At 42.2% G+C, this 25,190-nt stretch overlaps 1 protein-coding gene across 4 annotated transcripts in view; it reads left to right on the plus strand.

The window, feature by feature from the left end:
• The window catches only part of zmynd11 (zinc finger, MYND-type containing 11), a 184,641-nt gene that overhangs the window by 38,363 nt on the left and 121,088 nt on the right, over positions 1-25,190 (plus strand). Inside the window, exon 2 of one of the 4 annotated variants that reach the window (XM_041184261.1) lies at positions 16,721-16,816. The exons of the other annotated variants lie outside the window; for them this stretch is intronic. The gene's annotated coding sequence lies outside the window, so the exon portion shown is untranslated. The remainder of the gene's footprint in view (positions 1-16,720; positions 16,817-25,190) is intronic. 4 annotated transcript variants of the gene reach the window in all.

Raw genomic sequence — 25,190 nt, forward strand, 5'->3', positions numbered from 1 at the left:
TGGGACGCTACTGGACACTGGCTTCCAGTCACTAAAGCATCCTTCTGTCATCACCGTCTGTCTCCTACAACTAATTCAATTTTGAATCCACCTTATCAAATTACCATGTATCCCATGTGGGACCTTGTCAAAGGCTTTGCTGAAACCCATATAAACTACATCAACTACACTACCCTCATCTACACACCTGGTCACCACCTCAAAAAATTCAATCAAATTTTTAAGGATGACCTCACTCTGACAAAGCCATGCTGACTATCCTTAAACAAACCTTGCCTCTCCAAGTGGAGATAGATTCTCTCCTTCAGAATTTTCTCCAACAGTTTCCCTACCACTGACATGAGACTCACTGGCCTGTAGTTTCCTAGCTTATCTCTACAACCCTTCTTAGATAGCGGAACCACATTAGCTGTTCTCCAGTCCTCTGGCACCTCCCCTGTGGCCAGAGACTAGTTAAAAATTTGGGCCAGAGCCCCAAACTGTGGCTGGTAAAAGTAGGGAAAATCCCAAGATATTCTATAAGTATATCAATGGGAAGAGGATAACCAGGGAAAGACTAAGGCCCATTAGGGACCTTGCCTCCCTCAGCAGTCTGGCACACAAATCATCCAGACCTGGAGATTTGTCCACCTTTAAACCTGCTAACAACTCCAACATCTTGTCACTCCCTATATCAATTTCCTCAAGAACCTCACAGTCTCTCTCCCCAAGTTTGATACCTTCACCCTCATTCTCTTGGGTGAAGACGGATGTGAAGTATTAGTTCAACACTTTACCAATGCCCTCTGGCTCCACCCATAGATTGCCTCCTTGGTCCCTAATGGGCCCTACTCTTTCCCTGGTTATCCTCTTCCCATTGATATACTTATAGAATATCTTGGGATTTTCCCTACTTTTACCAGCCAGAGCTTTCTCATATCCCCTCTTTGCTCTCCTAATTGCTTTCTTAAGCGCCACCCTGCACTTTCTGTATTCTACTAATGTCTTTGCTGATTTGCTTCCCTTGTATTTGCTAAAAGCCTCTTTTTTCCTTCTCATTGTATCCTGAATATTTCTGATCATCCATGGTTCTCTGGGCTTGTTACTCCTCCCTATCACCCTAGAGGGAACGTGTTGCGCCTGTACCCTCCCCATTTCCTTTTTGAATGCCCCCCCAATGCTCTTCTGTAGATTTCCCCACAAGGAGCTGTTCCCAGTCTATCTTGGCCAGATCCTGCCTTAGTTTACTAAAACCCACTCTCCCCCAATCCAAAACATTTTTCTGCAGCTTGTCTATTTCCTTGTACCATGTTATCGTCCCTATCACTAAAATGCTCGCCCACCACCACCTCAGCCACCTGTCCGGCTCATTCCCCAGAATTAGGTCCCTTGTTGGACCCTCTACATATTGATCTTAAAAGTTCTCCCGTACACATTTCAAGAAATCCACTCCATCCAAGCCCTTAACACTGTGTCCATCCCAATTAATATGGGAAAGTTGAAATCACCTAATATAATTACCCTATTGTTTTTATACACCTCCGCAAATTGTGCACATATTTGTTTCTCAATTTCCCACTGACTATCTGGGGGTACATAATAAACACCGAACAATGTGGCTGCCCCTTTTTTATTCCTAAGCAGTACCCACAAAGCTTCATTCGATGCCCCCTCCAAGATATCATCTCTCCTTACTGCAGTAACTGACTCCTTAACTAATAATGCAATGCCTCCTCCTCTTTTACCCCCTCGCCTGTCTCGCATGAAGGTTCTATATCCTGCAATGTTGAGCTGCCAATCCTGCCCTTCCTCAACCACGTCTCTGTGATTGCTACTATATCACAATTCCACGTGTCAATCCTCACCCTTAACTCATCTGTTTTACCTGTAATGCTCCTGGCATTAAAGTAGAGGATATCCAGCCTTGCCTTATTCCCCTGGAAACTTAATGCAGCTGTACTCCCTCTGACTTGATTTTTTTACTGTATTATGATGTGTCCCTATTCTTCTAACAGAATGTTTAAACTCCTCCCAACAGCTCTATCAAACCTGCCTGCAAGGATGTTAGTCCCACTCGTGTTCAGATGTAAACTATCCCACCTGTACAGGTCCCACCTTCCCCAGAAATGCTCCCAGTGATCCAGAAATCTAAAACCCTCCTGCACCAACTCTTAAGCTGCATATTCATCTACGCTATTCTCCTGTTTCTGTGCTCGCTAGCACGTAGCACTGGGAATAATCCAGAGATTACAACCTGAGAGGTCCTGCTTTTTAGTTTACTTCCTAACTCCCTGAATTTTTGATGCAAGACCTCATCCCTCTTTCTACATATGTCTACCAACATGACCTCTGCTTTATCACCCTCCCCTTTCAGGATGCCCTGCAGCCATTCAGTGACATCCCGGACCCTGGCACCAGGGAGGCAACACACCATCCTGGAGTCACGTTGACGGTCACAGTAGCACCTATCTGTTCCCCTGACTATAGAATCCCCTATTACTATTGCTCTTCCTCCCCTCCTGCACAGACAGGCTGCTTGTGTTGTCAGAAACTTGGCTCTGTCTGCACTCCCTGGAGGAACGAGTGCCCTCATCAGCCTCCAAAATGGAATACCGATTTGCGAGCGCGACCCCAGGGGACTCCTGAACTACCTGCCTGTTTCTCTTGGGCTGCCTGGTGGTCACCCATTCCCTTCCTTCCTCAAGTCCCTTCACCTGCAGTGTGACCATCTCTCTAAACATGCTATCAATGATGCCCTCAGACTCGTAGACGCTCCACTGTGTCCCCAGCCACCGTTCCAGCTCTGAAATACGAGCTTCCAAGAGCTGCAGCTGGACACACTTCCTGCGCACATACTGGCCCTGGGCACTGGAAATGTTCCCAGCTTCCCACATGGAGCACGAGGAGCACACCATGGCTTTGAGCTCTCCTACCATGACTTATCCCTTTAAAACCTTTTAAATCAATTACTCTGGGGGCCTTCTTTCCTGATCCTCGTAACTACATAATATGCAAACTATAAACCACAAAAAGGCCTTAAACTATAAGCGATCAAAGTAGTAAATACTTAGCTGACCTTACCCACTGCTTACCAGTCATTCCTCTCCCTTGTAGCCTCTGCTGCTGCAGCAGGGCAAGACCACTCTCTGAAGATTTAAGAAGTTGGATAGCAAAGAAAAACTGCAAAGAGCACCTCTTCCCCTCTGCACCGAATTCCCACTGTGCACTAAATTGCCAATACCCACACTCACTCTGGCTGTGTCTCACTCACAATGAGGTCTCGCCCCTGATCTCATGTGCAAGCAGTGTGGAACTAGTGGGCCAACACAGAGAGCTCACGCTGTTGCAGTCATTTCAATACTGAGTCTGTTGGTGAGGGCTGTAACAGTGCATCGTGTAGAGGAGTTGAGTATTTCTGACAGCAACCTCCAGCTTTCTGAATTTGGCTGTGCATGTATAGATGCCAGAAAGTCTTGTCCAATTGATCCCATAATAATGGCGAGCCGTGATAGCGTCGCCATGATTATTATTGCAAACTGGGAACCTTGAGAGCCAACATTCTCATCCCTGAGAGTTTAAATGTATATAATAAAACCATTGCAATATGAATGCAATATACAACACATGTCCAGAACCCTGCTACTTAAGTTGAGGCTATTTAGAAAGCATGTGATTTTGTTGATAAATTGGCCTGCCTTAACCGTCTTCTGACCTCAGACAGAGAACCATAGATAAGCTACGGTGCAGAAAGAGGCCATTCTGTTCGTCGTGTCTGCACTAGCCAAAAAGAGAGAAAAGCAACTAGCTGCTCATTTTCATCTCACTTTCCAGCACCTGGCCCCATAGCTTTGCATGTTACAGTACTTCAGATACAGATCCAGGCACCTTTTTTGTTGAGTTGAGCATTTCAGACTCAACCACCAATTTAGGCAGTGAATTTCATACGCCCACGACCCTCTGGGTGAAAAAGCTTTTCCTCATGTCCCCTCTAATCCTTCTACTGATCACCTTAAACTTATGCCCCCCTGGTAATTGACCCCTCAGTTAGGGGAAACAAGTCCTTCCTATCTAACCTATCTAGGCCCCTCAACTTTGTGCATTCAATTAGGTCATCCCTTTGCCTCCTCTGTCCTAAGGAAAGAAATGCTAGCCTATCCAATCTCTCATAGCTGCAATTTTTAAGTCCTGGCAACATCTTTGTAAATCCCCTATGCACCCTGTCCAGAGCAATTATGACATTCCTGTACTGTGGTGACCAGAACTGTACACAGAGTTCCAGCTGTGGCCTAACCAGCGTTTTATACAGCTCCATCGTTACATCACTGCTTTTGTATTCAGTACCTCACCCAATATAGGAAAGCATTCCAAATGCTTTCATTGTCTCTCACTTTAAACTCCTCTCAATAACTGCCAGTTTATTACGTGTTCCCTAGCTTTGTTTGCCCTCCCCAAATGCATCACCTCTCACTTTTCCAGATTGAATTCCATTTGTCACTTCTCTGCCCACTCAACCAAACTATTGATATCGTTCTGGAGTCGACAGCTATCCTCTTCACTATCAACTATGTGGCCAATTTTTGTCATCTGCAAACTTCCCAATCATGCCCCCACATTTATGTCTAAATCATTTAAAATACAACAAACAGCAAGGGCCCCAACACTGAGTCCTGTGGAGCACCACAGGAAACCATTTTCCATTCACAAAAACATCCATTGATCATTACCCTTTGTTTCCTGTCACTGAGCCAATTTTGGATCCAACCTGCCACCTTCCCCTGTATCCCATGAGATTTCACTTTCCTGACCAGTCTGCCATGTGGGACCATATAAAATGTCTTACTAAAATCCATGTAGACAACATCCACTGCACTACCCTCATCAATCCTCCTTGTTACTTCCTCAAAATATTCTATTAAGTTAGTAAGACACGATCTTCCCCTAAGAAAACCATGCTGACTACCCTGATCAACCCGTGCCTTTCTAAGTGACAGTTTATTTTGTGTCTAAGAATTATTTTCAATAATTTGCTCACCACTGAAGTTAGACTGGTTGGCCTATAATTTTCTGGCCTGTCCCTTGCACCCTTTTTATGTAATGGTACATCATTCACAGACCTCTGGGATCTTGCCTGTATCTAGTGAGGATTGGAAAATGATTCTCAGAGCATTCGCTATTTCCTCCCTGGCTTCCTTCAGCAGCCTGAGATACAATCCATCTGGCCCTGGATTTATCCAGAGATGTTTGAATATTAGATTTGAATGTTTAAATTCAGTACCAGGCTTTAATAATCAAAATATTATTTCTCTGTTTCTGACAATTCCGCAATAGACAATACTGGAAGTAAACACAGTTGCTTGTGTTTTCTAACTTTCATCTATTAGTATATTGCTCCCAGTGTTATATTTCTTGAATTCTCTCTCTCGTTTTTTCAATTTTACCCGTTTCTCCAACCCATTTCCTTTTGCTTTCTACTAATTCAGACTTCGCAGTTCAGCTTTAGGTGAAACTATATGCTGAGCAGTCTGGGAATGTACATTGACATGATTATAAAAATGTTTCTGCTAGATTTTCCTTTCACCCTGGTTTTCCCCCCTACCCGCCCCAGGAATTTCTGGAGTTGTAGCAAGTTGACACTGTTTGTGCATATAAAATGTAGAATCCAATGCCATATGGTCATTATTTAAATCTGTTGCACTTTTTGTAAGCAAATTTTGCATCATATTTCCATGAGGTTCACACTTTTCTATCTATCTCCCTGTCCAGTGTATTTGCTAGCCTGTGCTCACGCGCTCACCAAATTTGTTTTCAAGCTAGGCACTTTACAGCCTTCCGGACTTAATATTGAGTTCAACAACTTCAGATCATGAACTCTCTCCTCCATCCCCACCCCCCTTCCGATCCCCCTTTTTTCCAATCATTTATAATTTTAAAAATATATATTTTTCTTTTCCCACCTATTTTTAAATTTATTTCCATCTATTGTTTTATCTCCACCTTTTAGCCCATTTCGATCCCTTCCCCCCACCCCACCGCCACTAGCACCACTTGCTTGTCCTGCTTTCTACCCTTAATGTCCCGATTAGCACATCCTTTACATAATATCACCACCATCAACACCCCTTTGTCCTTTTGTCTATGACATCTTTGGCAATCTCTTTGCCTCCACCTATCACTGGCCCTCTATCCAGCTCCACCTGTCCCAGCCCCCTCTACCAGCTTATATTTCACCTCATTTCTTTATTTCCTTAGTCCTGATGAAGAGCCATACAGACTCGAAACATCAACTGTGTTCCTCTCCGCAGATGCTGTTGGACCTGCTGAGTTTTTCCAGCTATTTTTGTTTTTGTTTTCAAGCTCACCTGATCACCACCTGTCCCTATTAATTGGCTCATTTGCTTGAACCAGACTACTGGTTACTTGGCGTATAGAGTATTCCAGACCAAAATCTCACACCAAATCCTCCATTGTCGTTTCCCGGATAGACTCCTTCCCTATTATCCCCAGAATGTAGCTCCTGCCTACATTACAAACCTAATCCCTAGTTTCCTTCTGCCTGTGGCTATGCCTTAGACCACTTTCTCTGTTGACCTGTTGTACCCTCTACCCTAGACAGAATATGTTGTCTCCCATCTTTGTGCATATCCTTGGCCTTAAAAATAACTAATGGTTAGATAGTTATCCATCCGTAAAGGAGCAAGTTTGAAGTTCACACACAGATATTTAGTGTGTGAAAGAGAAACGAGGTAGAAAGGAGCAGGGGCTTGCAGAAAGAATGAGATAGAGCCAATGAAAGAACTAAGATGGTATAAAGTGCAAGATGAAGACAATAAAATAAGAAAAGTGGGAGAGAAGTAGCAATACAATTATAGGAGGTAGGTTCTTTTGCCCACATGCAAAGCCGTGGAAGATCACTCATTGTGTTCCATGGCATAATGCACATAGTGTAACCAGCAAAAGTTACCCGATTTAATCTTTTTTGAATACAGCAGTGTTCTGCTTTGAACTTTTCTAAGTATTGTTGAGAAGCTTTTTCTTACTATGCATCTGAGAAAAGTCTGAATTATACAATTTCTAATGCACATTTACCAAGCTAAATACAATTTTATAAGGAGTGCAAGAACAGAAAAGACCTGGAGGTGTTTGTGCACAAATCTTCGAAGGCAGGACCGATTAACAAAGCAGTTATTAAAGCGTGCGGGATCCTGGGTTTTATAAAAGGAGGCATAAAAGTACATAAGCCAGGAAGCTATCCTAGACCTATATAAAACACCAATTGAGCCTCAAACAAAAACAGAAAATGCTGGAAAAACTCAGCAGGGCTGACAGCATCTGTGGAGAGAAAAAAAAGAGCTATCGTTTTGAGTCCTTTTGACTCTTCAGAGCTAAAGAGAAATAAAAATATAATGAAATTTATACTTTTAAGGGGGAGTGGAGCAGGTGAAGCTGGATAGAAGGCCAGTGATAGGCGGAAGCAAAGGAAAGATTGCCAGAGATGTCGTGGACAAAAGGATGAAGGGGGTGTTAATGATAGTGATACTAGCTAAATGAGGTGCTGATGGTGGCATTAAGATCGGAAAGCAGAATGTGATAACAGCAGGGCAAGAGTAAGCACTCCTGGAAAGAACAACATGAACAAGTGACAGATGGTCCTTGTGGCGGTAGGAAAAAAGATTGAAAATAGGGTAAAAGGTGGGGATAAAACAATGAATGAAAATAAATAAAAATGAGTGGATAAAAAATAAAAATTCAATGAAAAAAAATAAAAATTAAGAAATGAGAGTGAATATTGAAAAGGGGTAAAAACGGGGTGAGGATGGAGGAGAGCATTCATGGTCTGAAGTTGTTGAACTCAATGTTAAGTCTGGAAGGCTGTAAAGTGCCTAATCGGAAGATGAGGTTCTGTTTCTCCAGTTTGCGTTGAGCTTCGCTGGAACAATGCAGCAGGCCAAGGACGGACATGTGGGCATGAGAGCAGGATGGGATGTTGAAATGGCAAGCAACAGGAAGGTCTGGGTCATGCTTGCGGACAGACCGAAGGTGTTCTGCAAAGTGGTCACCCAGTCTGTGTTTGGCCTCTCCAATGTAGAAGAGACCGCATTGGGAACAGCAAATGCAGTAGACCAAATTCACCTGAAAGGAGTGTTTGGGCCCTTAGACGGTGAGGATGGAGGAGGTAAAGGAACAGGTGTTGCACCTTCTGTGATTGCATTGAAAGGTGCCGTGGGAGGGAGATGGAGAGATGAGGTGTTGGGGGTGATGGAGGGGTGGACCAGGGTGTCTCAGAGGGAACAGTCCCTACGGAATACCGACAGAGGGGGTGAAGGTAAGATGTGTTTGGTGGTGACATTGTGCTGGAGTTGGCGGAAATGGCAGTGGATGATCCTTTGAATGCGGAGGCTAATGGGGTGAAAAGTGAGGATAAGGGGGACCCAATCATGGTTCTGGGAGGGAGAGGACAGTGTGAGAGCAGAGGTGCGGAAGATGGGTCAGACACGGTTGCAGGCCCTGTTAACCACAGTGGGTGGGAAACCTTGGTTAAAGAAGCAGGAAGACATGTCAGAAGCGCCATTTTGGGAAGTGGCATCATCGGAACAGACACAATTTTCTGTTTCTCTTTTAGATTTCCAGCATCTGCAGTATTTTGCTTTTATCACCAGTTGAGCCTGTTTGAGTATTGTGCCCAATTCTGTGCGCCATGCTTTAGTAAAGACACAAAGACTTTGGAGAGGGTACAGAAGAGATTTACACAAATAGTTTCAGAGACGAAGGATTACAGTTAACGTGGATAGACTGGAGAAGCTGGGGTTGTTCTTGGGGCAGAGAAGCCCATGAATTTTGATAGAGGTGTTTAAAATTATGAAGGGTTGAAGTACTTTAAATGATCAGTTTTGATTCTAGTTCATCAGAATGTTATTTTAAAGCTTGTACTGTATATGCTGTGCTTTTTTTAAAAAAGCGAGCAAGGCTTTTTTTAATCTTCCTGTGGTATGAATATATGTGCAGACCCTGGTGTGTCATTAAAAACTGCCTTTGTGCAGTCACTCATCGTGTCCCTTTCCAGACAGCTAATTTTTTGTGAATTTTTTGTCTGTTTAACAGACAACCAGTTTTCAATTAAGCTCCATAAAAGGCAACCAGTTGCTTTCAAAGAAAGCAAGGCCCTTTTTTCTAACAATGTACAAAGAGCAAAGTAGCCTTCTAATCCTTATCTAGTAGATATTTTTTCTTTTTTTAAAACTCGTTCATGGGATGTGAGCATCGCTGGCTAGGCCAACATTTATTGCCCATCCCTAATTGCCCTTGGTGATGAGCTGCCTTCTTCAACCGCTGCACCCATTGTGCTGTTAGGGAGGGAGTTCCAGGCTTTTGACCTAGCAACAGTAAAGGAACGGCGATATATTTCCAAGTTAGGATGGTGAATGACTTGGAGGGGAACTTGCAGATGGTGGTGTTCCCATGTGTCTGTTGCTCTTGTCACCTTGGTGGGTTCCAGAAGCGCATCTTATAGATGGTACTCACTGCTGCCACTGTGTATCTGTGGTGGGCGGAGTGAATGTTTGCGGGTGGGGTTCCAATCAAGCAGGCTGCTTTGCCCTGAATGATGTCGAGCTTCTTGATGTTGTAGGAGCTGCACTCATCCAAGCAAGTGGCGAGTATTCCATCACACTTCTGATTTGTGCCTTGTAGATGGTGGCCAGACTTTGGGGAGTCAAGAGATGAATTACTCACTGCTCGTATAGCCACAGTATTTATATGGCTAGTCCAGTTCTGTTTCTGATCAATGGTAGCCTTCAGGATGTTATTGTGGGATTCAGTGATGGTAATGCCATTGAATGTAATGGGGCGATGGTTACATTCTCTCTTGTTGGAGATGGTCATTGCCTGGCACTTGTGTAGTGCGAATGTTACTTGCCAGCCCAAGTCTGGATATTGTCCAGGTTTTACTGCATTTGGACATGGACTGCTTCTGAGGAGTTCAAGTGGTGCTGAGCATTGTGCCATCATCAGCGAACACCCCACTTCTGACCTTATGATAGAAGGAAGGTCATTGATGAAGCAGCTGAAGATGGTTGGGCCTAGGACACTGCCCTGAGCAAGCTCTTGCAGTGACGCCCTAGAACTGAGATGATTGACCTCCAACAACCACAACTGTCTCCTTTTGTGCTAGGTATGGCTCCAACCAGTGGAGAGATTTTCCTCCTGATTCCTGTTGACTCCAGTTATGCTATGCTACTTGAAGCTACACTCAGTCAAATGCGGCCTTGATGCCAAGAGTAATCACTCTTGCCTTACCTATATCAGTTTTACCAATAGCAGGCACCAACCTGCACGTATGCAGGAATGGTACGTTTTCAAAATTACTTCTCTACAGATCTTGCGGTGACATTAATATAAAACTTAACTATCTAATGCCATTTCCATTTTTTTTTATTCTTTCATCTTTTATTTCTAGCGGGGGAGAATGATGTTTTGTTCTCGTTGAGCACTGTTTTTCCCAGACATTGATTTTTTTTGGTGTGTGTGTTTAATATCCTGCATGGCTTTTTTTAAAACCAAATTTGAATCCTCCTTTGAGTTATATTGAACATCATCTACTTGTACCCAATCTCACTACAATTATAGTCCATTTGCCCAACCTGCCTGCTCTGGCTCTTGGAAAGAACTACCAGTTAATCCAATGCCCCTGCTCTTTCTCCAAAGCCCTGTACTACTTCACTTTTCAGGTGTATATCCAATTCCCTTTTGAAACTAACTATTGAATTTGCTTCCATGCCATCATGCTGTCAGGCAATGCATTCCAGATGATCATAACCTGCTGTGTTTTAACAGAAAGAATTCTCATCTCATCTCTGCTTCTTTTGTCATTAGTGACATTGAATCAGTATTGTGATTCTCCTTCACATTACAAACCATATACCCTTTGTAGTTTTGTTCCCCTGGTAAGATAAGTACATGAAAAACTTGAGGCAAGACAGACTGTGTATAGCTCACCAGCTCACCTCGGATGCTAATTAGCCTACTAGGCTGCATACAGTTGGACTGTTGCTTCTACCAACCAAATCTGAATGCCTCTCTCAAATCTTACAGAAAACTAATTTAATGTAACAAATTTATTTTCAAACCCTCTTGTAACAAAGATATCCAAATGTGACTTAGCTTGAGTGCAGAGAGACAGCTAGGGTTTTGCTTCTGTAGGAAAGTTGATGCTCAGCTCCAGACCAGATATAAAATTGAATATTAGTAAGGAGAATTCCCAGGCATCTTTCTAGAATGATGCACCAGTGGCCCTATCTTAAATCGTTAGACAGATGGCATAATGGTACTCCATGACTATCGTAATCTTCTGCAACATTGACCACAAACCTTCCAGCCTTTGGATTTGGCACTTGGCCTAGTGCTACTCAACACTGATTCCCAGTAAGTTAGCAAAAGTATTAGGATTTGACCATGTGTTAACATTCAACACATCTATCATATGCCTGTCTATGGTTGTCGTATGTCTGCAAATGCAGAAGCTGTATACTTTATATAAATTTTATATATACTTTGTATAAATTTATATAACTAGCAATGCTATCCTTTGAAAGCTGGACTCTGGTCAACTTTGAAAATTACACCTGCAGGTATATTCATAGGAGATTCCTCCAGACTAGATGTGATGTAGTTTGGTTGAAAATTTCTGCAAGATACTTGCTCCTGCTGGTATCTATTGTGAATGATGGGATTTCTGATGTGGGTGCCATTGTAAAATCCTTACAGTTGAATCATTTGGTGCATTGATTTCTAAAGTGTTATCCATTGTACCAAGTGTTATGATCCTGTGAGGAACCATTAAAGAGGAATTGCTGAAAAAAGAGACATGCTATCGAAGCTTTTCTTGCACTCATCAGGACAGATACACAAGAATACCAATTGTAAAGGGAACACCAATTTACACTGTATGATGAGAGACTACTGATTGGTGGCAGATGGACTCTGGTGGAGACATTGCCATGGAGAATGCATCAAGGAGCAGTTAACTGCCAAGCTTTCATTTGAATTCAAACCAGGCAGGTTGACTGTAGTCAAGGCATTGCCATAGGGAATGAACCAGGGAATGGCTGTCCCCCAAGCTTTTGTTTAGTTGGAAAAAGGCACCATGCGTGGAAATGCTCCTTCTGTCTGCACGTGGCCCTGTGTGTGAATATATGAAGCTTCGAGCACGTGTAAGTGAGCCACAATGTGAGCCCAACTGATAATCCTAAATTGGTTCAGTGTAATTCATAGCATAATCTGGATTATTTAGCAAGTGCTGTCCCATTGCTGAGTCATATCTAATGTCGGACACTTTTGAGTTTTACAGGCACAGGGGCTGGCTGGGGTACGGTCAGTACTTCGCCTGTTGCGAGCAACCAAAGGAATATGTTGTTTGATATGATCCACCAGCTGTTGCAGTGAAAGGCCTACATACCTGGCCCTGAAATTTATATACCATATTACTCATTTATGTGATAGGCAGAGCGTGTTTTTGGCTTGAAGGCAGCATCCTGTTAGTGGAGGATACCACTCGGGTTGCTACTGCATATTAGCAGTGTGAAATGACTGGCTTCATCTGTTGCTCAAATATTTGAGACACCTTACCCTTCCAGGGCAATCTTAGGTAGAGTGGGCACTTTTCAGGACCAAAAGTGGCGGCCTTAGGACTATTCAGGAGTTTGCGCAATAAACAGCAGGCAATGATCTGATAAGGGTAGTGCTTTCCATGGATTCCTGATTTGAGGGAGTTCTTCTGCATCGTGGAGCAGAAGTTTGGCTAGAAAATTTGTATTCAGTTAAGTGGGTAATTTTCTGTCTGATCAGCGTTGGACAAAGTGGTTCCGACACTGATCAGAAAATTTGGCACAATTTCAATTGCAGCTTCGATGTAAAGGAAAACCATTGCACACTGACACAGATATAGTGTGAATGCACCCTTCATGTCTCTGGAATGGAACTTGAACCAACAGTCTTCTGCTTGAGGTAAACGTGCTACCATTCAAAGGCTGTAGTGAAGGATTATTGGAATTTTACCAGAAACGGTTAGCTATAGTTTTGTAAAGTGGATCAAAAATTGTAACTTTACTGGAATAGAACATTTTTTAAGGAGACAATTTAATATAAATTTTCAAGATTCTGAAAGGCTTTGAGAAGGCAATTTATGATTGATTTCTAGTAGTTGGCAAATTAGTGAAAAGGGAGCATAGACTTGGAATACTCAGTGGAAGAATAAAGAGAAGGGGAAATTAAAACCTAGAAAATGTTACCACAAATGCTGTTTATGCAGAGACTCTAATATAATATAAATGGGAATTAGATAATTGGAAAAGGAAGAATATAAGGGAAAAATGAAATGAGATTAAAATAGGGCGCTCTGAAGCTGCAATTGTATGAAACCAGTTTAAAACCACAATTCTTCTAAATTAAGTAGCCTTCTGTTTCTTATTGGCATCATTTCTTAAGATTTATAGGGTGGTTTAGAAAGAACTGAAATTAGTAGATTTGATGCCTCATTTATATTTTAGGGTTTTCTGACAACATAATGGTTTTGCAGTTGTTGCAGTTTGTGAATTCTTTTCTAAAGAGGACAGATTTTATGAGCTTCCCACCCTTTGGTTCCATGCTATTTTAACACCCAATTGGTGAAAGCAACAATATGCATTATGGGATACCCCTACTATCTATCCCTAGTAAAGTACAGCCAGCCTTGTAGCATAATGTTAATCTTACTGGGCTAACAACCCAAGGCCTGGAGAAATGCTCTTGAGACATTAGTTCAAATCCCATGATGGCAGCTGGGGAAATTTAAATTCAGTTAATGAGATGTATCTGGAATTAAATGCTTGTCTCATTAATAATGATCATTAGATTAATGTTGTAAAAAAAAAACGTGGTCCACTGATGTCCTTTAGGGATGGAAATCTGCTGTTCTTACCCGGTCTGGCCTACACATGACTCCAGATCCACAGAAATGTGGTTGACTTTGAACTGCCCTCTGAAATGGCCTAGCAAGCCACCAGCTGTCGGTGGCTCACCATCACCTGCCTAAGGATGGGCAATAAATGCTGCCCTTGCCAGCAATGCCCACATCCCAAGAATGAATAAGAAACTGGTAGCACTGACACTTCATGTTTGGAAGAATGGTTGCCTGCAAAGCTATGCATATTTTGTTGTTATACTGGCACCTTTCAGTATCCAGTGTGTTGCCAGTTGGCACAACATCAGGTTCCACAGCCATTAATGGACTAATGCTAACCTATTATCCGCAACCCTAGCAAACTGATCATCTACTGTAAATACGCTGCTCAACAGCCCTTGGAGTCGCTGACTAGCTGGTTCTTTACCAAACCATGAGCCACAGAATGGAAGTGTCTACAACACTGTTCACATGTTTTCTAAATCATTTAGTGATTTAAGGCATTGATGAGACGTATTCTGCAGTTGTAACATCATGTGTAACTTTCCATTATCTTGTTTGAGTACACCATAACTGTATCGACACATGACTGATAGCTGTCTCCAATGCCGGCAAAGAGAACTGGGTGAATATGGCCATAGAGCCTTTGAAGGTTTTAAATCATTTCCTGCGTGGTAGGCTCGGTCTAGCTCCGGAGGGAAATATTATCGGTGACAAAAGATACATGGGTGCGTCTTTTGTCCAAGCCCAACCACAAAGTGAATTCAGCATAAAGATTTATATCCAGAAAAATAAACTTGCTAAAAGAAAAAAACTGCGGATGCTGGAAATCCAAAACAAAAATAAAAATACCTGGAAAAACTCAGCAGGTCTGACAGCATCTGCGGAGAGGAGCACAGTTAACATTTCGAGTCCGTATGCCTCTTCAAAAGAACTAAGGAAAAATAGAAAAGAGGTGAAATATAAGCTGGTTTAAAGGGGGTGGGACAAGTAAAGCTGGATAGAGGGCCAGTGATAGGTGGAGATAGCCAAAAGATGTCATAGACAAGAGGATAAAGAGGTGTTGAAGGTGGTGATATTATCTAAGGAATGTGCTAATAGGTGACATTAAGGCTAGAAAGCAGAACGAGCAAGGTACAGATAGCCCTAGGGGTGGGGTGGGGGAAGGGATCAAAATAGGCTAAAAAGTAAAGATAGAACAATGGATGGAAATACGTTTAAAAATAATGGAAATAGGTGGGAAAAGAAAAATCTATATAAATTATTGGGAAAAAAGGGGGGGATAGGAAAGAGGGTGGGGATGGAGGAGAGAGTTCATGATCTAAAATTGTTGAACTCAATATTCAGTCCAGAAAGCTGTAAAGTACCTAGTCGGAAGATGAGCTGTTTGGTATCTATGCTTTCAGAGATACAGGTTTCTGCAATTGATGTGTAATTATTTAAACTTGTAATATCTGTCCATTAATTTGGCATTTGGATGTGTTAAAAAGCAAAATGTGAGTGGAGATTTTACTGAGATATATGCTTTAATTTGTATTTTGCCTTTTCAGTAATATTCAAAACTCACATTTAAATATTTTTGAAATTCTGGGCTTAGTTAATGGCCAATAATTGAGGCTTTTACAGAATGATAATTATACTGCATTAGATAACTTGTTTTATGATTTGAAAGTCTGCTGAAAATTGCTTATGGAGAGAGATATGTTTCAGGTGCAATAAATTTTAAAGGAGGATGTTGAAAAAGTTTTTCAAGTCCCATGATTAGGATCTCTTGGTTAAGAACTAAATAGTGGATTGACTCAGACTTCTACGAGAATAGATGGTTTTGTGGTTAGTTCCCCACCAGTGAGGAAGCATTGCAGATTGTGCTTGGATTGACTGCATTGAAAACTTGAGTGGTTTATATCCCTTTTCTCAAATGCAACCCCTGGGGTTTAAAGTGGAAGGTGACTAGAGTAGAATTTTAATGTTTTATTCCAAGAATAGATTTCTTAATTCTGCTTTACAATTATATTTGAGATGTTACATGCTCAATAAACTGCAAAACTGAAGCTGTTTTCTCTTGTACGAATGTGTGTCCATGCACCCTGGCAGCCCAACAGTATCCATCAAGTGGGCATTTTTCAAGTGTGAACCTAAACAGTGACCTTTGGGAAGCTACTAAGTCAAGCATTACAGTTGAGCCTGAGCTTGTCTACCTTCGACTTACATAGGCAATTAGGGATGGGCAATTAATGCTGGCCTTGTTAGAGACATCCCATATACAAATAAAAATAATACCTTGTTGGCACCTCCACTGCTGCCGTCCGTGACGTCTGCTGATTCCTGACAGACCAGGAATTGAACCTGGACTTGTGTGGCCTCATTAGCTGATCTCGAAGTTGCTATAATTGACCCTCGTTTTTTTGGCTTAGGGCGAGGAAAGTGAGCCCCAGTGTCTTGTCTGATTACTGTTAAGCAGCACCTACTGGAATTGCTTGTACTTTTGGAAAATACCTAACACTATATTAAAACTTCATGCCAGCAAACCCGATTTGCTATTTGCAGAAGTTCAAAAGTTTCATGGAACAACAAAACATTTTCATGCAGTGGACCAAAATGAATACTAGAATGCAGTAAGTGGCCTTCCCCAAAGGTCAGTGTTTAGGTTCACACTTGAAAAATGCCCACTTGATGGATACTGATGGGCTGCCAGTGCCCAGGCACACATTGAAATAGAGGATCAGCCATGATCATGTGAAATGGTGGAGCAGGCTCGAAAGGCTGAATGACCTACTCCTGCATCTATTTTTCTATGTTTCTTTCCAGTTGCATCATTCACACTGTGCACATCTGAAACTGAATTGGGAGGAAATGGCCTGCATGATTTTGCAAGCCTAGAAAGAAAGGTTCCAGCAGCAGGAGGTCAGTTTCTATCTTGCCTTTATTTCTGTTGGGATGAAACCAAATGATTTCAAGAAAAAGTGAATAGCTACAAGTACAAGTGATGACATAAAATCAGAAGTGCCGTAGTAGTAAAAAGAGTTTGCTCTTCTCTTCCTTTCATTGCACTTAATCCAAACATTTGCATAGCCTTTCTCCGCCCAGTAATGTGAAACTAGCCACTGAACTCTCTCTTTTAGTACAAGCCTCTGACATCCAATTTACATGATAGCACCTCATGTATCTGGCACTGGAAACTATGCAAGTGGGCAAATAAAGCTTTACTGTCTCCTTGTAGTTTATATAGGAAAGCCGAGCTTCGCACTTTTGAAGCATGCATGTTCATAGCCTTTGACTTTCGGTAACCTTTTTACCATAAAGGTCAAGCAGCAGACTGCCAGAATATATTTTAAACTTCACGTGCACTTTGAAACTTCTAAATGGGGCATGAGTTGCCCAGTCATTTAGTACTTGAACACAGCGACAAAGCACTCTTCCCCAACTTCTCCTTGGGCATTTATTCCGTGTTAAACTTGCATATGCTCTTAGAGGCAGCAACCACTATTGATGCTAGAGGCTATTAAAGTCTTCTTGGAATGCTGCAGTAGAATTCTGATTCAAGTTTTAAGGCCTGTGATTCAAAAAACTGACAACTGACTTAGTTTTGGCTTTCAGATGTTGTCATCATTGCCTGATGCAGTGGTTAGTAAACTGTCTATCAAATTAAGGGATTAAATTAAGGTTGTCATGCATGACAGGAAGCCAAAAATAAGTAAAGCAGGTTGTTATTTTCAAACTGGAACATACAGCTGTTTTGACTGTATGGTTTGTCTAAATGTGCAAAATTGTGTTTGGGCCTTTTTTTGTTTTTGGGATGTGGACGAGGGCAACATTCCTAATCTTGCTGAGAGGTGGTGGTGAGTCATCTTAAACTGCTATTTTGTTTTATTTATTTACGGGATGTGGGCATCGTTGGCGAGCTACCTTGAACCGCTGCAGTCATGTGGTGTAGGTACACCCACAGTGCAGTTAGGAAGGGAGTTCCAGGATTTTGATCCAGCAACAATGAGGATGCCAAGTGGTCTGTCTGATTTCTTTACTTTTTATTGACTTTATAGCGGTTTGATACAACTGAGTGGCTTTTAAGAGTCAACCACATTACTGCTGGAGTCATATGTCAGCCAATCCAGATGAGGACTGCAGATTTCCTTCCCTAAAGCACATTAGTGAACCAGATGAGGTTTTGCGACAGACGACAATGATTTCATGGTCATCATCAGACTTTTAATTCCAGATTTTAATTGAATTCAAATTCCACCATCCGACGGCATCCTCTACCTCTGATATTGTCCACTTTCACCCTGGCTCAGCCCATTGCTGTTGAACTCACCATCCTGACTTGGAACTCTATCACCGTTCCTTCACAGACGCTGGGTGAAATTTCTGGAACGCCCTCCCTAACAGCACTGTGGCTGTACCTACACAACATGGACTGTAGCGGTTCAAGAAGGCAGCTCACCGCCACCTTATCAAGGGCAATTAAGGATGGGTAATAAATGCTGGCCTAGCCAGCGATGCCCACATCTTCTGAATGAATTAAAAAAACCACTCATCCATGCTTCGTTAGCTCCATATTTGACTATTTCACTGCTCTCCTGGCTGGCTTTTCACATTTTTTTAGATGTCAGCTCATCAAAACTTCAGTTTTGTTAGGGCACCTTCATGCTGTGGGCCTCCTGTCAAATGCTGCCTTGGTATCAATGTTCTGTTTGCCTGTTCAAATTGTAGTGTAGGTGTGGAAATTGACCTCAGGTCTTGTATGAAAATTTCTGCAAGAATCCATATAACCCACAGTTAACGTACTAAGTACTGCTTTGGATACCCCATTATGGAAAGGGCATTTAAACCACAAACCATCTGCAGTGTAGGTTCACTGGATCAATACTCAGCTATGAGGAGAGACAAGATAATGGGACCATCTTTCATTGATGTAGAGAGACACAGGAGATTTAACCTAGATTGTTAAAATGAAGCGTTTTTGTGGCAAAACTCTTGTTGGGTGATAACTGGTGAGAGCAGGTCAACAATTTAAAATTGTCTAAGGCAAAGGGTTTGGTAAAATGTTTTTACGTGGATCTGTTACCACAGGTGATTAAGGTAGATTATTTGCATTTTAAGGGAAAAAGCAGATTGACATTTGAAATGCCCTGGGACACTTAACGATGTTAAAGATGTTTTTTTAAAATTCTCTTTTTCATGGGATGTGGGTGTCGCTGGCTAGGCCTATCCCTAATTGCCCTTGAGAAGGTGGTGGTGACTCTCTGCCTTGAACTGTTGCAGCTTATGTGGTGTAGATACTCCCACAGCATAATTAAGGAGGAAGTTCCAGGATTTCCATCCAACGACAGTGAAGGAATGATGATGTAGTTCCAAGTCAGGATGGTGTGTGGTTTGGAAGGAAAACTTACAGGTGGTGGTATTCCCATGCACCTGTTACCTTTGTCCTTCTAGGTGGTAGAGGTCACTAGCATGGAGGTTGCTGTTGAAGGAACCTTGGTGAGTTGCTGCAGTGCATCTTATAGATGATACACATTGCTGCCACTGTGCGTTGGTGGTGGAGGCAGTGGATGTTGAAGGTAGTGGATAAGGTGCCAATCAAGCGGGCTGCTTTGTCATTGATGTCAAGCTTCTTGAGTGTTGTGGGAGCTGCACTCATCCAGGCAGGTGGGGAGTATTCCATCACACTCCTGACATGTCTTGTAGATGGTGGACAGGCTTTGGGGAGTCAGGAGGTGAGTTACCCGCTGCAGGATTTCTAGGCCCTGACTTGCTCTTGTAGCCACAGTATTTATATGGCTAGTCCAGTTTAGTTTCTGGTCAGTCGTAACCCCCAGGATGTGGGGAGATTAAGAGATGGTAATGCCATTGAATGTCATGGGGAGATAGTTGGATCCTCTTTTGTTGGAGTTGGTCATTGCCTGGCATTTGTGTGACACAAATGTTACTTGCACTGATCAGCCCAAGCCTGGATATTGCCATGGTCTTGCTGCATTTGGACGTGGACTGCTCCAGTGTCCGAGGAGTTGCAAATGGTGCTAAACATTGTTCAGTCGTCAGCGATCATCCTCATTTCTGGTCTTTTTGATGGAAGGAAGGTCATTGATGAAGCAGCTAAAAATGGTTGGACCTAGGACACTACCCTGAGGAACTTCTGCAGCGATGCCCCAGGACTGAGATGATTGACCTCCAACAACCGCAACCATCTTCCTATGACTCCAGTCAATAGGCCTTTTTCTCCCTGATTCCTATTGCCTCCAGTTTTACCCGGAATCCTTAATGCCATAATTGGTTAAATACTGCCTTGATATCAAGAGCAGTCACTCTCACCTCACCTCTGGAGTTCAGCTCTTTTGTCCATATTTAGGCCAAGGCTAAAATGAGGTCAGGAGCTGAGTGGCCCTGACTGAACTCAAACTGAGCATCAGTGAGCAGCTGATTGCTGAGTATGTATTGCTTGATAGCACTGTCGTCAACACTTTCCATCACTTTGCTGATGGTCGACAGTAGACTGAAGAGGCGGTAATTGGCCGGGTATGATGGTACGTATAAATGCAGTCTGTGTTTGAAGCAGGAGGAAGATGGGCAAAAGGGAGAGAGGAGGGAATTGGGATTAGTTTTACATCGCTCTAGCAAAAAAGTAGGAGAATGGTGTTTTCCTGCAATATAAAGCTATTTATTTTGGATACGTCAGCTGAGGGATGGAAGGAAAGAAAATCACCCGATTACTTTGCATTTCTGTGTAATCTTCCTGGTTTCTTAGTACAGAGTGGCAGAAATTAGAGATTTAAATGTCAACATCTTTGGGGGCCAGATGGGGGGGCTTTGGCATGGGTAAAAGGGAGCAAGAGGAAAAACCCTTATGCTATGAGGAACTGATGGAAGAAGTGAATCCCAGCACCAGTCAAAATATGGAATTATACAGCCCTAATGTAATTAAATGATTGTAAAAGTTGGGGGTGGAGGTGGGAGCTTGCATGCTGGAATAAAGTTGGGAAAGCAATGTACTGAAGGAGATGCTATGTTCCTTTCTTTCAGCTTTGTGGAACATGTTTTGTTGCCACTGTGATATTTTCTTTCACAGAGAGTTGTGCACACACACTGAGCTGGGTGTGTGCAAATGCGCACAGACTGGAGCGCAGGTCAGTATGGATGGAAAAACAGTAAGCCTTTGAGATCTTGCAATGTAAAGTGACCCAGGGTGCTGAATTCTGAATTCCAAATTGAAGCACAATAGCTGAAGTTCTAAAGCATTGCTTCATAAAGTAAGCTACAAGAGAGAAATACTACTACGCCAAAAGAAATGTGACCCTTGCACGATTTAGTTACTCTACCATCGCCAGCTTTACTTCTATTAATCTTCACTTTTGTGAATCCACTGATGCCTCAGGCACCTTGTTTGTGGGATCAAAAATACTTCCATGATCCTTTAACTAGTCAATTGAAACAATTATGCAGTATCCTGACCTCCATTGACAAACCTGTCAGTCTTGCACTTGGCGACTTGTCTGCTCTTCACCCTATGCTTTGCTACTTTTCTTTCTGATCTGTTTGCCCATTCGGGTTGTTTTCTGATTCTGCCTTTTCCTTAATCAATTTAGACACCTTCAATTGTTTGTTCTGTTCAGTCTAATCCTCTTCAGATTTGGTTTGGTTCTGTACCTTTTTTAAGCCTTGGTCATAGAATGTTCTGTTTATACATTTTGTAGAATGTCTTGATTTAACTTGGTGAATTTGTTTTTCTTTCCCCGCCCCCCCACCCCCACCCTTTGTGCCAATTTTCTGCAATTTCTTCTGTTCTCTCTCCTGAGATGTCAGAGTGCATCACAGCTGATACGCATCATGTCTTACACTAAGCTCATGATCATCTCACTCATCATCCTTGTCCTTGCTGACCCACAGTGGCTCCTTGTGTTTTAACAGATTGTTGGGAGCCTTTGAAGTACAAATCTGTCCAAGGCCCTCCCCCACATGACGTCATCTGTTATATCCTGCTGTCCACAGTTTCTGGCCTCCTGTGTAACTCTTTCTCCTTCTATTTCCCTCTTCACTGTCAGTGACAAGAGCCTTCAGCTGTCTTTGTCCTACGATATAAAACTATCTCAGTAATCCCCTTCATCTCTCAAACTTCACCCCCCCCCCCCCCCCCCCAATCTTTAAATGACTTCTCGCTAAACATCTTGTCAACCACACTTTTGGTCATCTCTCCTATGAAGGCTGCACCACAGTCAAAATCCTTAAGACAGTTTTTTTTATTCATTCATGGAATGTGGATGTCACTGGTTAAGCCATCCTTTATTGCCCATCCCTAATTGCCCTTGAGCGGTTGGTGGTGAGCTGCCTTCTTAAAGTGCTGCAGTCCATGTGGTGTAGATGCACCCACAGTGCTGTTCTACATTTAAAGGTGTTGTATAAATGTAAATTGTTGCCCTTTGCACTCAGTCCTCATAGATGTTTACAGCACAGAAGGGGGTCATTCGGCCCATCATGTCCGCACTGATCAACAAAGATCTGACTACACTAATCACATTTTCCAGCGCCTGGCCCATAGCCCTGGAAGCTATGGTAACGCAAGTGAATATCTAAATACTTCTTAAACGTTACGAGAATTTCTGACTCAAACACTCTTTTTCAGGCAGTGAGTTCCAGACTCCCATCGCCCTCTGGGTAAAGAAATTTCTCCTCAACTCCCCTCTTAGCCTTCTACCCCTTAACTTAAATCTATCCCCCTGGTTATTGACCCCGCACCTAATGGAAAAGTACCTTCCTATCCAACCTATCTATGTCCCTCATAATCTTATACACCTCTATCAGTTCCCCTCTCAACCTTCGCTGCTCCAAGGAAAACAACCCCAGCCTATCCAATCTTTCCTCCTAGCTCAAATCCGCTAGCCCAGGCAGCATTCTGGTAAATCTCCTCTGCACCCTCTCCAGTGCAATCACATCCTTCCTATAATGTGGTGACCAGAAATGCACACAGTACTCCAGTTGTGGCCTAACCAGCATTTTATACAGTTCCAGCATAACTTCCCTGCTCTTGTATTCTACACCTCGGCTAATAAAGGCCCCAAATGCCTTCTGGAACCACTTTATCTACCTGCCCTGCTACCTTCAGGAATCTGTGGATAAGCACACCTACCCAGGATGCACAATCCTTACCCAGGATCCATTTGTGCATATATTGAAAAAGCGGTGTAAGGTTCAGGTCAGAAGTCCAGCTGATTTCCCCATTCCTAATGAATGCTGAGACCAATTGGAAACACCATTTGAGGTACGTCTTCAACTGGGACCAAATTTGGGACATTTTTGTAGCTTTGTGTAGCTCAAATATTCACTGGACAAACTCACTGGACCAGTGATGGAGAATTTGGGAGTATGCTATTTAATACTGTGTCCCTTCTAATCTCTATTGGTACCTCCATAAATATTTTAAAGTTGGGGTGGAGGGAGGGAAAGAGGAGAATTCTCACAATATGGTTTTCTGAAATCAGTTTTTCTCTGCTGACAGTTTCAGGAATTACAGCATTATAATTCAGTTTAATATTCCAATAAGTTGCTATTTTTATTATGTTTGTGTATCACTTTTTTTTTGGATTCTTGTCCACGTGTTTCTGGCATGTCCGGTGACGGCAACTGAAACTACATCGCACTGCATCACATTGCAATTTGGAAGTAAACTCTGGAGTTTCCATATGGTTTAATTAAGAAGAAACCAAATCTTCAGTGGTAAAAACAAAAAACTGCAGATGCTGGAAATCCAAAACAACAACAGAATTACCTGGAAAAACTCAGCAGGTCTGGCAGCATCGGCAGAGAAGAAGAGAGTTGACGTTTTGAGTCCTCATGACCCTTCAACAGAATTAGTTCTGTTGGAGGGTCATGAGGACTCAAAACGTCAACTTTTTTCTTCTCCGCCGATGCTGCCAGACCTGCTGAGTTTTTCCAGGTAATTCTGTTTTTGTTTCAAATCTTCAGTGGAGTTGTTGGGCAGAAGCTCACTGGATAAATGCAGCTGAGGATTACCCTGTGACTTGTCGTGGCTCTCCTGTCCCGAAAGCCTCCTGTTCCACTTCGAACACCATCCAGTCACCAGTTACCACTCGCATGACTCCACAAAGTTATTGATTTATACTGAAGTATTAATCACTCTTTATTCATGAAGAGCTTCCTGACATCAATTCTAAATATTCTTTGTCATTTTGAGCATCTGCTTGTCCAACAATGTTTACCTTTATAGTAGTGTTCTGGACTTAGTTTTTCTAATGTCTATTATGTCATTTAACATCATGAAGTGCTCAGTAACTTTCCTTTCAGGGATAGAGCCTCAATTTCTTACCTATGCCTCCTCATGACTGAAATTTATAATGTTTAAGATTGGCCTTCTGGCTGTTCGCAAGACTGTCTTCAGATCCCTGAGAAGACATTAATAGTCGAACTAAAATTTCAAAGCAGTGAACACCAAACATTATACAAGTATTAAAATCCTGAATTATCACTAATTTTTAGTTTTGTAGGAAAACCAACTGTAATTAAAGGTGTTTTATGGATTTGAAAATAGTAAAAAAAAAAGAACAAATTAACAAAAATATCCTCAGACCAAGCTGTTTACTTGACTTTGTTACATTAATTCCACCTGAACATTGCTTTTTTTTTTGTAGGTCTAATAATTCACCAGCTTACACTGAGTCCCTCTTGAATATCGCAGATCCAGTTTCACTTCATTTATTAAGGCCTTCTTTCAAAGACTTGGATAAAGCCTTACTTTGGCCACTTTTTCTGAAGTATTTATATGGAACTTGTTTCTTGCTAGCCCACTCCTTGGTTCCTTATCTGGCTGCTTTTCACAGGCTTTCTGCATGCTGCAAATGAGGAAACTTTCTTTTCCAGGTTAGTTTCCCCCATATACATGTATAGGTGAAACTACGAAAACCCAAGTTTCTTTTTTTGTGTTTTTTTTAACCTTTTTATTCTTTTACCTTTTAGAGACCTATATTTGGGGAACATAAAAACAAATCAAAGAAATAAATTGCACTCCATATCTTGCAATAAGTCTGATCCTTTCGCAGCGATGTTTAGCTGTGAGTACTAAATATTGACATTGACATATTGCTTCAAATACAAATAAAATTTTTAGAGATAGTTGAAGCTTACGTTGAACTTAATTGAATTTCATCCCAAGATTTTTTGGTAGCACAGTCAAGTGCCAGCATTCGTCGAACTTTTCTCAATTGGGGGGGAGATGGTACTGTAGTGGTAATGTCACTGGACTTGTAATCCAGAGGCCAGACCTAATGCCTTG

This window comes from Carcharodon carcharias, chromosome 3, assembly GCF_017639515.1.
Source record: "Carcharodon carcharias isolate sCarCar2 chromosome 3, sCarCar2.pri, whole genome shotgun sequence".
NCBI lineage: Eukaryota > Metazoa > Chordata > Chondrichthyes > Lamniformes > Lamnidae > Carcharodon > Carcharodon carcharias.